Raw genomic sequence first — 16,672 nt, 5'->3', positions numbered from 1 at the left:
GGGGGTACAGGATAATGACACTGACACTGGGGGTACAGGATGATGACACTGACACTGGGGGTACAGGATAATGACACTGACACTTGGGGTGCAGGATAATGACACTGACACTTGGGGTACAGGATAATGACACTGATGCTTGGGGTACAGGATAATGACACTGACACTGGGGGTACAGGATAATGACACTGACACTTGGGGTGCAGGATAATGACACTGACACTTGGGGTACAGGATAATGACACTGACACTTGGGGTACAGGATAATGACACTGACACGGGGTACAGGATAATGACACTGACACTTGGAGTAAAGGATAATGGCACTGACACTTGGGGTACAGGATAATGACACTGACACTTGAGGTACAGGATAATGACACTGACACTTGGGGTACAGGATAATGACACTGACACTTGGAGTACAGGATAATGACACTGACACTTGGGGTACAGGATAATGGCACTTGGGGTACAGGATACTGACACTGACACTTGGGGTACAGGATAATGGCACTGACACTTGGGGTACAGGATAATGACACTGACACTTGGGGTACAGGATACTGACACTGACACTTGGGGTACAGGATAACGACACTGACACTTGGGGTACAGGATAATGGCACTGACACTTGGGGTACAGGATAATGACACTGACAATTGTGGTACAGGATAATGACACCGACACTTGGGGTACAGGATAAGGACACTTTGGGTACAGGATACTGACACTTGGGGTACAGGACAATGACACTGACACTTGGGGTACAGGATAATGACACTGACACTTGTGGTACAGGATAATGACACTGACACTTGGGGTACAGGATAATGGCACTGACACTTGGGGTGCAGGATAATGGCACTGACACTTGGGGTACAGGATAATGACACTGATACTTGGGGTACAGGATAATGACACTGACACTTGGGGTACAGGATAATGACACTGACACTTGGGGTACAGGATAATGACACTGACACTTGGGGTACAGGATAATGGCACTGACACTTGGCGTACAGGATAATGACACTGACACTTGGGGTACAGGATACTGACACTGACACTTGGCGTACAGGATAACGACAATGACACTTGGGGTACAGGATAACGACACTGACACTTGGGGTACAGGATAATGACACTGACACTTGTGGTACAGGATAATGACACTGACACTTGGGGTACAGGATAATGACACTGACACTTGGGGTACAGGATAATGACACTGACACTAGGGGTACAGGATGATGACACTGACACTTGGGGTACAGGATAATGACACTGACACTTGAGGTACAGGATAATGACACTGACACTTGGGGTACAGGATAATGGCACTGACACTTGGCGTACAGGATAATGACACTGACACTTGGGGTACAGGATACTGACACTGACACTTGGCGTACAGGATAACGACAATGACACTTGGGGTACAGGATAACGACACTGACACTTGGGGTACAGGATAATGACACTGACACTTGTGGTACAGGATAATGACACTGACACTTGGGGTACAGGACAATGACACTGACACTTGGGGTACAGGATAATGACACTGACACTTGGGGTACAGGATAATGGCACTGATACTTGGGGTACAGGATAATGACACAGACACTTGGGGTACAGGATAATGACACTGACACTTGGGGTACAGGATAATGACACTGACACTTGAGGTACAGGATAATGACACTGACACTTGGGGTACAGGATAATGACACTGACACTTGGGGTACAGGATAATGACACTGACACTTGTGGTACAGGATAATGACACTGACACTTGGGGTACAGGACAATGACACTGACACTTGGGGTACAGGATAATGACACTGACACTTGTGGTACAGGATAATGACACTGACACTTGGGGTACAGGACAATGACACTGACACTTGGGGTACAGGATAATGACACTGACACTTGGGGTACAGGATAATGGCACTGATACTTGGGGTACAGGATAATGACACTGACACTTGGGGTACAGGATAATGACACTGACACTTGGGGTACAGGATAATGACACTGACACTTGAGGTACAGGATAATGACACTGACACTTGGGGTACAGGATAATGACACTGACACTTGGGGTACAGGATAATGACACTGACACTTGGGGTACAGGATAATGACACTGACACTTGGGGTACAGGATAATGACACTGACACTTGGGGTACAGGATAATGACACTGACACTAGGGGTACAGGATGATGACACTGACACTTGGGGTACAGGATAATGACACTGACACTTGGAGTAAAGGATAATGACACTGACACTTGGGGTGCAGGATAATGGCACTGACACTTGGGGTACAGGATAATGACAGTGACACTTGGGGTACAGGATAATGGCACTTGGGGTACAGGATACTGACACTGACACTTGGGGTACAGGATAATGACACTGATACTTGGGGTAAAGGATGATGACACTGACACTTGGGGTACAGGATAATGACACTGATACTTGGGGTACAGGATGATGACACTGATACTTGGGGTACAGGATAATGACACTGACACTTGGGGTACAGGATAATGACACTGACACTTGGGGTACAGGATAATGGCACTTGGGGTACAGGATACTGACACTGACACTTGGGGTACAGGATAATGACACTGACACTTGGGGTACAGGATAATGGCACTGACACTTGGAGTAAAGGATAATGACACTGACACTTGGGGTGCAGGATAATGGCACTGACACTTGGGGTACAGGATAATGACACTGATACTTGGGGTACAGGATAATGACACTGACACTTGGGGTACAGGATAATGACACTGACACTTGGGGTACAGGATAATGACACTGACACTTGGGGTACAGGATAATGGCACTTGGGGTACAGGATACTGACACTGACACTTGGGGTACAGGATAATGGCACTGACACTTGGGGTACAGGATAACGACACTGACACTTGGGGTACAGGATAATGGCACTGACACTTGGGGTACAGGATAATGACACTGACACTTGTGGTACAGGATAATGACACTGACACTTGTGGTACAGGATAATGACACTGACACTTGGGGTACAGGACAATGACACTGACACTTGGGGTACAGGATAATGACACTGACACTTGGGGTACAGGATAATGGCACTGATACTTGGGGTACAGGATAATGACACTGACACTTGGGGTACAGGATAATGACACTGACACTTGGGGTACAGGATAATGACACTGACACTTGGGGTACAGGATAATGACTCTGACACTTGAGGTACAGGATAATGACACTGACACTTGGGGTACAGGATAATGACACTGACACTTGGGGTACAGGATAATGACACTGACACTTGGGGTACAGGATAATGACACTGACACTTGGGGTACAGGATAATGACACTGACACTTGGGGTACAGGATGATGACACTGACACTTGGGGTACAGGATAATGACACTGACACTTGGGGTACAGGATAATGGCACTGACACTTGGGGAACAGAATAATGACACTGACACTGGGGGTACAGGATAATGACACTGACACTTGGGGTACAGGATAATGACACTGACACTTGGGGTACAGGATAATGACACTGACACTTGGAGTAAAGGATAATGACACTGACACTTGGGGAACAGAATAATGACACTGACACTGGGGGTACAGGATAATGACACTGACACTTGGGGTACAGGATAATGACACTGACACTTGGGGTACAGGATAATGACACTGACACTTGGGGTACAGGATAATGACACTGACACTTGGGGTACAGGATAATGACACCGACACTTGGGGTACAGGATAATGACACTGACACTTGGGGTACAGGATAATGACACTGACACTTGGGGTACAGGATAATGGCACTGACACTTGGAGTAAAGGATAATGACACTGACACTTGGGGAACAGAATAATGACACTGACACTAGGGGTACAGGATAATGACACTGACACTTGGGGTACAGGATAATGACACTGACACTTGGGGTACAGGATAATGACACTGACACTTGGGGTACAAGATAATGGCACTGATACTTGGGGTACAGGATAATGACACTGACACTTGGGGTACAGGATAATGACATTGACACTTGGGGTACAGGATAATGGCACTGATACTTGGGGTACAGGATAATGACACTGACACTTGGGGTACAGGATAATGACACTGACACTTGGGGTACAGGATAATGACACTGACACTTGGGGTACAGGATAATGACACTGACACTTGAGGTACAGGATAATGACACTGACACTTGGGGTACAGGATAATGACACTGACACTTGGGGTACAGGATAATGACACTGACACTTGGGGTACAGGATAATGACACTGACACTTGGGGTACAGGATAATGGCACTGATACTTGGGGTACAGGATAATGACACAGACACTTGGGGTACAGGATAATGACACTGACACTTGGGGTACAGGATAATGACACTGACACTTGAGGTACAGGATAATGACACTGACACTTGGGGTACAGGATAATGACACTGACACTTGGGGTACAGGATAATGACACTGACACTTGTGGTACAGGATAATGACACTGACACTTGGGGTACAGGACAATGACACTGACACTTGGGGTACAGGATAATGACACTGACACTTGTGGTACAGGATAATGACACTGACACTTGGGGTACAGGACAATGACACTGACACTTGGGGTACAGGATAATGACACTGACACTTGGGGTACAGGATAATGGCACTGATACTTGGGGTACAGGATAATGACACTGACACTTGGGGTACAGGATAATGACACTGACACTTGGGGTACAGGATAATGACACTGACACTTGAGGTACAGGATAATGACACTGACACTTGGGGTACAGGATAATGACACTGACACTTGGGGTACAGGATAATGACACTGACACTTGGGGTACAGGATAATGACACTGACACTTGGGGTACAGGATAATGACACTGACACTTGGGGTACAGGATAATGACACTGACACTAGGGGTACAGGATGATGACACTGACACTTGGGGTACAGGATAATGACACTGACACTTGGAGTAAAGGATAATGACACTGACACTTGGGGTGCAGGATAATGGCACTGACACTTGGGGTACAGGATAATGACAGTGACACTTGGGGTACAGGATAATGGCACTTGGGGTACAGGATACTGACACTGACACTTGGGGTACAGGATAATGACACTGATACTTGGGGTAAAGGATGATGACACTGACACTTGGGGTACAGGATAATGACACTGATACTTGGGGTACAGGATGATGACACTGATACTTGGGGTACAGGATAATGACACTGACACTTGGGGTACAGGATAATGACACTGACACTTGGGGTACAGGATAATGGCACTTGGGGTACAGGATACTGACACTGACACTTGGGGTACAGGATAATGACACTGACACTTGGGGTACAGGATAATGGCACTGACACTTGGAGTAAAGGATAATGACACTGACACTTGGGGTGCAGGATAATGGCACTGACACTTGGGGTACAGGATAATGACACTGATACTTGGGGTACAGGATAATGACACTGACACTTGGGGTACAGGATAATGACACTGACACTTGGGGTACAGGATAATGACACTGACACTTGGGGTACAGGATAATGGCACTTGGGGTACAGGATACTGACACTGACACTTGGGGTACAGGATAATGGCACTGACACTTGGGGTACAGGATAACGACACTGACACTTGGGGTACAGGATAATGGCACTGACACTTGGGGTACAGGATAATGACACTGACACTTGTGGTACAGGATAATGACACTGACACTTGTGGTACAGGATAATGACACTGACACTTGGGGTACAGGACAATGACACTGACACTTGGGGTACAGGATAATGACACTGACACTTGGGGTACAGGATAATGGCACTGATACTTGGGGTACAGGATAATGACACTGACACTTGGGGTACAGGATAATGACACTGACACTTGGGGTACAGGATAATGACACTGACACTTGGGGTACAGGATAATGACTCTGACACTTGAGGTACAGGATAATGACACTGACACTTGGGGTACAGGATAATGACACTGACACTTGGGGTACAGGATAATGACACTGACACTTGGGGTACAGGATAATGACACTGACACTTGGGGTACAGGATAATGACACTGACACTTGGGGTACAGGATGATGACACTGACACTTGGGGTACAGGATAATGACACTGACACTTGGGGTACAGGATAATGGCACTGACACTTGGGGAACAGAATAATGACACTGACACTGGGGGTACAGGATAATGACACTGACACTTGGGGTACAGGATAATGACACTGACACTTGGGGTACAGGATAATGACACTGACACTTGGAGTAAAGGATAATGACACTGACACTTGGGGAACAGAATAATGACACTGACACTGGGGGTACAGGATAATGACACTGACACTTGGGGTACAGGATAATGACACTGACACTTGGGGTACAGGATAATGACACTGACACTTGGGGTACAGGATAATGACACTGACACTTGGGGTACAGGATAATGACACCGACACTTGGGGTACAGGATAATGACACTGACACTTGGGGTACAGGATAATGACACTGACACTTGGGGTACAGGATAATGGCACTGACACTTGGAGTAAAGGATAATGACACTGACACTTGGGGAACAGAATAATGACACTGACACTAGGAGTACAGGATAATGACACTGACACTTGGGGTACAGGATAATGACACTGACACTTGGGGTACAGGATAATGACACTGACACTTGGGGTACAAGATAATGGCACTGATACTTGGGGTACAGGATAATGACACTGACACTTGGGGTACAGGATAATGACATTGACACTTGGGGTACAGGATAATGGCACTGATACTTGGGGTACAGGATAATGACACTGACACTTGGGGTACAGGATAATGACACTGACACTTGGGGTACAGGATAATGACACTGACACTTGGGGTACAGGATAATGACACTGACACTTGAGGTACAGGATAATGACACTGACACTTGGGGTACAGGATAATGACACTGACACTTGGGGTACAGGATAATGACACTGACACTTGGGGTACAGGATAATGACACTGACACTTGGGGTACAGGATAATGACACTGACACTTGGGGTACAGGATAATGACACTGACACTTGGGGTACAGGATTATGACACTGACACTTGGGGTACAGGATAATGACACTGACACTTGGGGTACAGGATAATGACACTGACACTTGGGGTACAGGATAAAGACACTGACACTTGGGGTACAGGATAATGACACTGACACTTGGGGTACAGGATAATGGCACTGACACTTGGGGTACAGGATAATGGCACTGACACTTGGGGAAGAGAATAATGACACTGACACTGGGGTACAGGATAATGACACTGACACTTGGGGTACAGGATAATGACACTGAAACTTGGGGTACAGGATAATGACACTGACACTTGGGGTACAGGATAATGACACTGACACTTGGGGTACAGGATATTGACACTGACACTTGGGGTACAGGATGATGACACTGACACTTGGGGTACAGGATAATGACACTGACACTTGGGGTACAGGATGATGACACTGACACTTGGGGTACAGGATAATGACACTGACACTTGGGGTACAGGATAATGACACTGACACTTGGGGTACAGGATAATGACACTGACACTTGGGGTACAGGATAATGACACTGACACTTGGGGTACAGGATAATGGCACTGACACTTGGAGTAAAGGATAATGACACTGACACTTGGGGAACAGAATAATGACACTGACACTGGGGGTACAGGATAATGACACTGACACTGGGGGTACAGGATAATGACACTGACACTGGGGGTACAGGATAATGACACTGACACTTGGGGTACAGGATAATGACACTGACACTTGGGGTACAGGATAATGACACTGACACTTGGGGTACAGGATAATGACACTGACACTGGGGGTACAGGATAATGACACTGACACTGGGGGTACAGGATAATGACACTGACACTGGGGGTACAGGATAATGACACTGACACTGGGGGTACAGGATAATGACACTGACACTTGGGGTACAGGATAATGACACTGACACTTGGGGTACAGGATAATGACACTGACACTTGGGGTACAGGATAATGACACTGACACTTGGGGTACAGGATAATGACACTGACACTGGGGGTACAGGATAATGACACTGACACTTGGGGTACAGGATAATGACAATGACACTTGGGGTACAGGATAATGACACTGACACTGGGGGTACAGGATAATGACACTGACACTGGGGGTACAGGATAATGACACTGACACTTGGGGTACAGGATAATGACACTGACACTTGGGGTACAGGATAATGACACTGACACTTGGGGTACAGGATAATGACACTGACACTTGGGGTACAGGATAATGGCACTGATACTTGTGGAACAGAATAATGACACTGACACTGGGGGTACAGGATAATGACACTGACACTTGGGGTACAGGATAATGACACTGACACTTGGGGTACAGGATAATGACACTGACACTTGGGGTACAGGATAATGACACTGACACTTGGGGTACAGGATAATGGCACTGACACTTCTGATACAGGATAAGGACACTGACAATTGGGGTACAGGATAATGACACTGACACTTGTGATACAGGATAAGGACACTGACAATTGGGGTACAGGATAATGACACTGACACTTGGGGTACAGGATAATGGCACTGACACTTGGGGTATAGGATAATGACACTGACTCTTGGAGTAAAGGATAATGACACTGACACTTGGGGAACAGAATAATGACACTGACACTGGGGGTACAGGATAATGACACTGACACTTGGGGTACAGGATAATGACACTGACACTTGGCGTACAGGATAATGACACTGACACTTGGGGTACAGGATGATGACACTGACACTTGGGGTACAGGATAATGACACTGACACTTGGGGTACAGGATAATGACATTGACACTTGGGGTACAGGATAATGGCACTGATACTTGGGGTACAGGATAATGACACTGACACTTGGGGTACAGGATAATGACACTGACACTTGGGGTACAGGATAATGACACTGACACTTGGGGTATAGGATAATGACACTGACACTTGGGGTACAGGATAAGGACACCGACACTTGGGGTACAGGATAAGGACACTGACACTTGGGGTACAGGATAATGACACTGACACTTGGAGTACAGGATAATGACACTGACACTTGGGGTACAGGATAATGACACTGACACTTGGGGTACAGGATAATGGCACTGACACTTGGGGTACAGGATGATGACACTGACACTTGGGGTACAGGATAATGACACTGACACTTGGGGTACAGGATAATGGCACTGACACTTGGGGTACAGGATGATGACACTGACACTTGGGGTACAGGATAATGACACTGACACTTGGGGTACAGGATAATGACACTGACACTTGGGGTACAGGATAATGGCACTGACACTTGGGGTACAAGATGATGACACTGACACTTGGGGTACAGGATAATGACACTGACACTTGGGGTACAGGATAATGACACTGACACTTGAGGTACAGGATACTGACACTGACACTTGGGGTACAGGATAATGACACTGACACTTGGGGTACAGGATAATGACACTGACACTTGTGGTACAGGATAAGGACACTGACAATTGGGGTACTGGATAATGACACTGACACTTGGGGTACAGGATAATGACACTGACACTTGGGGTACAGGATAATGGCACTGACACTTGGGGTACAGGATAAGGACACTGACACTTGGGGTACAGGATAATGACACTTGGGGTATAGGATAATGACACTGACACTTGGGGTATAGGATAATGACACTGACACTTGTGGTACAGGATAATGACACCGACACTTGGGGTACAGGATAAGGACACCGACACTTGGGGTACAGGATAAGGACACTGACACTTGGGGTACAGGATAATGACACTGACACTTGGGGTACAGGATAATGACACTGACACTTGGAGTACAGGATAATGACACTGACACTTGGGGTGCAGGATAATGGCACTGACACTTGGGGTGCAGGATAATGGCACTGACACTTGGGGTACAGGATAATAACACTGACACTTGGGGTACAGGATACTGACACTGACACTTGGGGTACAGAATAATGACACTGACACTTGGGGTACAGGATAATGACACTGACACTTGTGATACAGGATAAGGACACTGACAATTGGGGTACAGGATAATGACACTGACACTTGGGGTACAGGATAATGACACTGACACTTGGGGTACAGGATAATGGCACTGACACTTGGGGTACAGGATAATGACACTGACACTTGGAGTAAAGGATAATGACACTGACACTTGGGGAACAGAATAATGACACTGACACTGGGGGTACAGGATAATGACACTGACACTTGGGGTACAGGATAATGACACTGACACTTGGCGTACAGGATAATGACACTGACACTTGGGGTACAGGATGATGACACTGACACTTGGGGTACAGGATAATGACACTGACACTTGGGGTACAGGATAATGACACTAACACTTAAGTTACAGGATACTGACACTGACACTTGGGGTACAGGATAATGACACTGACACTTGGGGTACAGGATAATGACATTGACACTTGGGGTACAGGATAATGGCACTGACACTTGGGGTACAGGATAACGACACTGACACTTGGGGTACAGGATAATGGCACTGACACTTGGGGTATAGGATAATGACACTGACACTTGGGGTACAGGATAAGGACACCGACACTTGGGGTACAGGATAAGGACACTGACACTTGGGGTACAGGATAATGACACTGACACTTGGGGTACAGGATAATGACACTGACACTTGGAGTACAGGATAATGACACTGACACTTGGGGTACAGGATAATGACACTGACACTTGGGGTACAGGATAATGGCACTGACACTTGGGGTACAGGATGATGACACTGACACTTGGGGTACAGGATAATGACACTGACACTTGGGGTACAGGATAATGGCACTGACACTTGGGGTACAGGATGATGACACTGACACTTGGGGTACAGGATAATGACACTGACACTTGGGGTACAGGATAATGACACTGACACTTGGGGTACAGGATAATGGCACTGACACTTGGGGTACAAGATGATGACACTGACACTTGGGGTACAGGACAATGACACTGACACTTGGGGTACAGGATAATGACACTGACACTTGTGGTACAGGATAAGGACACTGACAATTGGGGTACAGGATAATGACACTGACACTTGGGGTACAGGATAATGACACTGACACTTGGGGTACAGGATAATGGCACTGACACTTGGGGTACAGGATAAGGACACTGAAACTTGGGGTACAGGATAATGGCACTGACACTTGGGGTATAGGATAATGACACTGACACTTGTGGTACAGGATAATGACACCGACACTTGGGGTACAGGATAAGGACACCGACACTTGGGGTACAGGATAAGGACACTGACACTTGGGGTACAGGATAATGACACTGACACTTGGGGTACAGGATAATGACACTGACACTTGGAGTACAGGATAACGACACTGACACTTAGGGTGCAGGATAATGGCACTGATACTTGGGGTGCAGGATAATGACACTGACACTTGGGGTACAGGATAATGACACTGATACTTGGGGTACAGGATAATGACACTGACACTTGGGGTACAGGATAATGACACTGACACTTAGGGTGCAGGATAATGGCACTGACACTTGGGGTACAGGATAATGACACTGACACTTAGGGTGCAGGATAATGGCACTGACACTTGGGGTGCAGGATAATGGCACTGACACTTGGGGTACAGGATAATAACACTGACACTTGGGGTACAGGATAATGACACTGACACTTGGGGTACAGGATAATGACACTGACACTTAGGGTGCAGGATAATGGCACTGACACTTGGGGTACAGGATAATGACACTGACACTTAGGGTGCAGGATAATGGCACTGATACTTGGGGTGCAGGATAATGACACTGACACTTGGGGTACAGGATAATGACACTGATACTTGGGGTACAGGATAATGACACTGACACTTGGGGTACAGGATAATGACACTGACACTTGGGGTACAGGATAATGGCACTTGGGGTACAGGATAATGGCACTTGGGGTACAGGATACTGACACTGACACTTGGGGTACAGGATAATGGCACTGACACTTGGGGTACAGGATACTGACACTGACACTTGGGGTACAGGATAACGACACTGACACTTGGGGTACAGGATGATGGCACTGACACTTGGGGTACAGGATAATGACACTGACACTTGTGGTACAGGATAATGACACCGACACTTGGGGTACAGGATAAGGACACTTGGGGTACAGGATACTGACACTTGGGGTACAGGACAATGACACTGACACTTGGGGTACAGGATAATGACACTGACACTTGGGGTACAGGATAATGACACTGACACTTGGGGTACAGGATAATGGCACTGACACTTGGGGTACAGGATAATGACACTGACACTTGGGGTACAGGATAATGACACTGACACTTGGGGTACAGGATAATGGCACTTGGGGTACAGGATACTGACACTGACACTTGGGGTACAGGATAATGGCACTGACACTTGGGGTAGAGGATAATGGCACTTGGGGTACAGGATAATGGCACTGACACTTGGGGTACAGGATACTGACACTGACACTTGGGGTAAAGGATGACAGTGACAATTGGGGTACAGGATAATGACACTGACACTTGGGGTACAGGATAATGGCACTTGGGGTACAGGATACTGACACTGACACTTGGGGTACAGGATAATGGCACTGACACTTGGGGTACAGGATACTGACACTGACACTTGGGGTAAAGGATGACAGTGACAATTGGGGTACAGGATAATGACACTGACACTTGGGGTACAGGATAATGGCACTTGGGGTACAGGATACTGACACTGACACTTGGGGTACAGGATAATGACACTGACACTTGGGGTACAGGATAATGACACTGACACTTGGGGTACAGGATAATGACACTGACACTTGGGGTACAGGATAATGACACTGATACTTGGGGTACAGGATAATGACACTGACACTTGAGGTACAGGATAATGACACTGACACTTGGGGTACAGGATAATGACACTGACACTTGGGGTACAGGATAACGACACTGACACTTGAGGTACAGGATAATGACACTGACACTTGGGGTACAGGATAATGACACTGACATTTGGGGTACAGGATAATGACACTGACACTTGGGGTACAGGATAATGACACTGACACTTGGGGTACAGGATAATGACACTGACACTTGGGGTACAGGATAATGACACTGATACTTGGGGTACAGGATAATGACACTGACACTTGGGGTACAGGATAATGACAATGACACTTGGGGTACAGGATAATGACACTGATGCTTGGGGTACAGGATAATGACACTGACTCTTGGGGTACAGGATAATGACACTGACACTTGGGGTACAGGATAATGGCACTTGGGGTACAGGATACTGACACTGACACTTGGGGTACAGGATAATGACACTGACACTTGGGGTACAGGATAATGACACTGATGCTTGGGGTACAGGATAATGACACTGACACTTGGGGTACAGGATAATGACACTGACACTTGGGGTACAGGATAATGGCACTTGGGGTACAGGATACTGACACTGACACTTGGGGTACAGGATAATGACACTGACACTTGGGGTACAGGATAATGACACTGACACTTGGGGTACAGGATAATGGCACTTGGGGTACAGGATACTGACACTGACACTTGGGGTACAGGATAATGACACTGACACTTGGGGTACAGGATAATTACACTGACACTTGGGGTACAGGATAATGGCACTGACACTTGGGGTACAGGATAATGACACTGACACTTGGGGTACAGGATAACGACACTGACACTTGAGGTACAGGATAACGACACTGACACTTGGGGTACAGGATAATGACACTGACACTTGGGGTACAGGATAATGACACTGACACTTGTGGTACAGGATAATGACACTGACACTTGGGGTACAGGATAATGACACTGACACTTGGGGTACAGGATACTGACACTGACACTTGGCGTACAGGATAACGACAATGACACTTGGGGTACAGGATAACGACACTGACACTTGGGGTACAGGATAATGGCACTGACACTTGGGGTACAGGATAATGACACTGACACTTGGGGTACAGGATAATGACACTGACACTTGGGGTACAGGATAATGACACTGACACTTGAGGTACAGGATAATGACACTGACACTTGGGGTACAGGATAATGACACTGACACTTGGGGTACAGGATAATGACACTGACACTTGGGGTACAGGATAATGACACTGACACTTGGGGTACAGGATAATGACACTGACACTTGGGGTACAGGATAATGACACTGACACTTGGGGTACAGGATAATGACACTGACACTTGGGGTACAGGATAATGACACTGACACTTGGGGTACAGGATAATGACACTGACACTTGAGGTACAGGATACTGACACTGACACTTGGGGTACAGGATAATGACACTGACACTTGTGGTACAGGATAAGGACACTGACAATTGGGGTACAGGATAATGACACTGACACTTGGGGTACAGGATAATGACACTGACACTTGGGGTACAGGATAATGGCACTGACACTTGGGGTACAGGATAAGGACACTGAAACTTGGGGTACAGGATAATGACACTGACACTTGTGGTACAGGATAATGACACCGACACTTGGGGTACAGGATAAGGACACCGACACTTGGGGTACAGGATAAGGACACTGACACTTGGGGTACAGGATAATGACACTGACACTTGGGGTACAGGATAATGGCACTGACACTTGGAGTAAAGGATAATGACACTGACACTTGGGGTGCAGGATAATGGCACTGACACTTGGGGTACAGGATAATGACACTGATACTTGGGGTACAGGATAATGACACTGACACTTGGGGTACAGGATAATGACACTGACACTTGGGGTACAGGATAATGACACTGACACTTGGGGTACAGGATAATGGCACTTGGGGTACAGGATACTGACACTGACACTTGGGGTACAGGATAATGGCACTGACACTTGGGGTACAGGATAACGACACTGACACTTGGGGTACAGGATAATGGCACTGACACTTGGGGTACAGGATAATGACACTGACACTTGTGGTACAGGATAATGACACTGACACTTGTGGTACAGGATAATGACACTGACACTTGGGGTACAGGACAATGACACTGACACTTGGGGTACAGGATAATGACACTGACACTTGGGGTACAGGATAATGGCACTGATACTTGGGGTACAGGATAATGACACTGACACTTGGGGTACAGGATAATGACACTGACACTTGGGGTACAGGATAATGACACTGACACTTGGGGTACAGGATAATGACTCTGACACTTGAGGTACAGGATAATGACACTGACACTTGGGGTACAGGATAATGACACTGACACTTGGGGTACAGGATAATGACACTGACACTTGGGGTACAGGATAATGACACTGACACTTGGGGTACAGGATGATGACACTGACACTTGGGGTACAGGATAATGACACTGACACTTGGGGTACAGGATAATGGCACTGACACTTGGGGAACAGAATAATGACACTGACACTGGGGGTACAGGATAATGACACTGACACTTGGGGTACAGGATAATGACACTGACACTTGGGGTACAGGATAATGACACTGACACTTGGAGTAAAGGATAATGACACTGACACTTGGGGAACAGAATAATGACACTGACACTGGGGGTACAGGATAATGACACTGACACTTGGGGTACAGGATAATGACACTGACACTTGGGGTACAGGATAATGACACCGACACTTGGGGTACAGGATAATGACACTGACACTTGGGGTACAGGATAATGACACTGACACTTGGGGTACAGGATAATGGCACTGACACTTGGAGTAAAGGATAATGACACTGACACTTGGGGAACAGAATAATGACACTGACACTAGGGGTACAGGATAATGACACTGACACTTGGGGTACAGGATAATGACACTGACACTTGGGGTACAGGATAATGACACTGACACTTGGGGTACAAGATAATGGCACTGATACTTGGGGTACAGGATAATGACACTGACACTTGGGGTACAGGATAATGACATTGACACTTGGGGTACAGGATAATGGCACTGATACTTGGGGTACAGGATAATGACACTGACACTTGGGGTACAGGATAATGACACTGACACTTGGGGTACAGGATAATGACACTGACACTTGGGGTACAGGATAATGACACTGACACTTGAGGTACAGGATAATGACACTGACACTTGGGGTACAGGATAATGACACTGACACTTGGGGTACAGGATAATGACACTGACACTTGGGGTACAGGATAATGACACTGACACTTGGGGTACAGGATAATGACACTGACACTTGGGGTACAGGATTATGACACTGACACTTGGGGTACAGGAT

The sequence above is a fragment of the Ranitomeya imitator genome, chromosome 1 (assembly GCF_032444005.1).
Source record: "Ranitomeya imitator isolate aRanImi1 chromosome 1, aRanImi1.pri, whole genome shotgun sequence".
In the NCBI taxonomy this organism is placed as follows: Eukaryota; Metazoa; Chordata; class Amphibia; order Anura; family Dendrobatidae; genus Ranitomeya; species Ranitomeya imitator.
Note: the sequence above shows the minus strand (reverse complement) of the source record.